Below are 2,629 nucleotides of genomic sequence, written 5' to 3'. Positions count from 1 at the left end.
CAATAACCAAATCCATCTCCACTTACAAGACAAATAAAAGAAAAGTGGGTTGAGACATCCCATGTCAGAACATGGCTCACATTCAAAAGAAAAATGCTTGTTCGTTGACTGAAACCAAAAAAATTGGGGAATATAAAAAAAGGCAAAAAAAAATTTCAACGTTTGTGTAAAATGTTAAATGATGAATTTTTTTTTTAATATGGATCATCTAATGAGATTTCTTGGTAAGTTTCCCTGCTTATTAGAGGGGCTCTTAAAGAACGATACAATGGTAACGTCGATAGTCATGTATTTTCCAAAGGGAGTGAATTATTGATGTAGATCAAAATGGTTGATACAAATTTTTATTTTTATTTTTTTGAAGCCAAAGATATTCGAGTTCCGAAGGACCCTTATCTATGAATCGAATGGCTATGATTGTTCATGCCCCAGCTCGATTTGAATCTAAGAAGGAACCACTTCTTGACCATTCGATTTGAATCGAACGGCTATGATTGTTCATGCCCCAATGTCATGCCAAAGACTATTTAATTTTTTATTTTTGTCTACAAAATATTTTTAGATGAAATTTTGGGTGTCCCATCACAAAACTAGGTTGAACTTGGGAAAAATAAAAAACAAATATTTTCTATAAAAATAAATTACCAAAATGCCCTTACAATTTTTAGGGGTATTCTGGTAATTATTTATCACCGAAAAGTTGTTATTTTTATTTTATCATGTGCGCCCCTGTCATATTTATGCATGTCCTAAATTTTTTTTTATAATGATCTGTAGAATAAAAATTAAAAACAAAAAACTATGAACCATCCGATCAAGATCTGACGGTTAAAAGCTAATTTGTGACAGTGTGTCTCAAGCAATCTACTTAGATTTGATGGCTGAGAATAGGGGTCACATATACTATATTTGTGGGTGGGGTCACATAGAAAGCCTTTCCAAACTAAAAACCTAAAAAAAAAAACCTATCAGTAACTATTAACCTTAAATAAAAAAATGCATATTGACATCTCTAAAAAAATTGAAAAAATAAAATTAAAATTTTGTAGCAATCATACTTTGATATGCACCAACTATATACATCAACTATAAATGCTTAAAGTAAGGTACACCAGTATGCTATACCGAAAGATGGAATTACCGTGCAGGCTAACTATATAATCACCTAATAATCTATGCCCACTACTAATTATAAAATTTAAAGCTTCAATGAAAATTTAAAGCTTCAATGATGCTACAGGTCTGTAGCGTATCTAAGAAACTGAAAATCTTGAAAATAAATATTCTAGATAACATTTTATAAGATGCACTATGTTTAAAATTGGAACTCTTTTTTGTTTTATATCAGGGCATAACGACCAATCCGAACAGGCGTTAAAAAAACATTAGCTATTTCAGTAGATTTTTTTTTTTTTCTTATACCTGATGTAAACAGATTCCTTTTCTAGATCACGCCATGCTTGATTAGAAAGACGAGGAGAGAGAAAAGTTTCATGACGATGCTTTTACTTCACATCAAAATTCAAAAGGAGAGGTCTCAATTTTATTTACTGGCACTACCAAAGGTGCACATAGAGCTACAGTGAGTAGATGAGTTCTCAATTTTATTTACCTGCAGAAGGTGCACATACAGGTACAGTGAGAGAGAGAACTCCATGACTACATTGCCTTCTGCACCAAAAGTTATCACTCCTCATCGTTGGGTAGAACTAAAGTTGAAGGCAAATGAGTCAATACGTGATTAGTACCCATGTACCATATAGCAGAATAAATAGCCCCTTCCCCATCAGGTCGAAGAACAAATACATAGTCACCTTCTCCACGCGATGAACCGCTACGCCATACACGGACACCATTCTCGTTAAAAACCGCCATTTCACCATCGGTTTGCAGTATGCAATAGCAATGCCTGCCTCTGTTGTAAGTCTGCGAAGCCCATATAGGTCGTGACGCGCGGTAGCGGACGAGGTTGCAGTCCCCTTGCATTACAAGGCCGTAGTCTCCTTCATTAAGGGACTCTCCTGTATTGAGACGACATCCAGAGAACAGGGTATTCTTCCCGATAGGATTGGCAAGGCATCCGGCATTGTCACTGTCGGCAAGCGAAGGAAGGAGAAGAGAGAGAAAGAGGGTTAAGAGGAGGAGGAAGCATGGGGTGGTTGCCATTGCTGTTAGGATTGAGAGAGAGAGAGCTGAGATAGAGGGGCCTTCAATTCCAGCGTGTTGTGTGATTGTATGAGGCCTCAAATCAATTTATAGAAAAAACCCGGAAGAGAGAGAATTGAAGGTTTACACACATACCCTTATTATCCATGTAACGTCCATCTCTAAGATGGATGTCAAAAAAATGTTACATCCGGTGGGGGGAAAAAGTTTATGAAGAGCCGAGGCTTCAAACAATTAAATTAAAACCCACTTCAAAAATTTCACTACAAAATGTTGTTTTGATGCTCAAATATTATCAAATTGATCATCTTGACATCAATATGTATGGATATGAGAAAAAGTAGATTTCAAGTTTTAGAAATAGTGCAACTCGTAATGCATTTTTGGACCGTCAATTTTCAAGATTTTTAAGTTTTCATAGATCTGTTTGATCTACATTATTTTTTAAGCTTTAACTTTTGTA

At 35.3% G+C, this 2,629-nt stretch overlaps 1 pseudogene; it reads right to left on the bottom strand.

The window, feature by feature from the left end:
* Positions 1-1,686: 1,686 nt before the first annotated feature.
* On the bottom strand, positions 1,687-2,166 carry LOC148780720 (mannose-specific lectin pseudogene; annotated as a pseudogene).
* Positions 2,167-2,629: the final 463 nt, after the last annotated feature.

The sequence above is a fragment of the Amborella trichopoda genome, chromosome 8 (genome assembly GCF_054954075.1).
Source record: "Amborella trichopoda isolate Santa Cruz 75 chromosome 8, AtrichopodaSantaCruz75HAP2 v2.0, whole genome shotgun sequence".
NCBI lineage: Eukaryota > Viridiplantae > Streptophyta > Magnoliopsida > Amborellales > Amborellaceae > Amborella > Amborella trichopoda.
The sequence above is the reverse complement of the archived record's forward strand: the minus strand, read 5'-3'. Positions and strand labels throughout refer to the sequence as shown.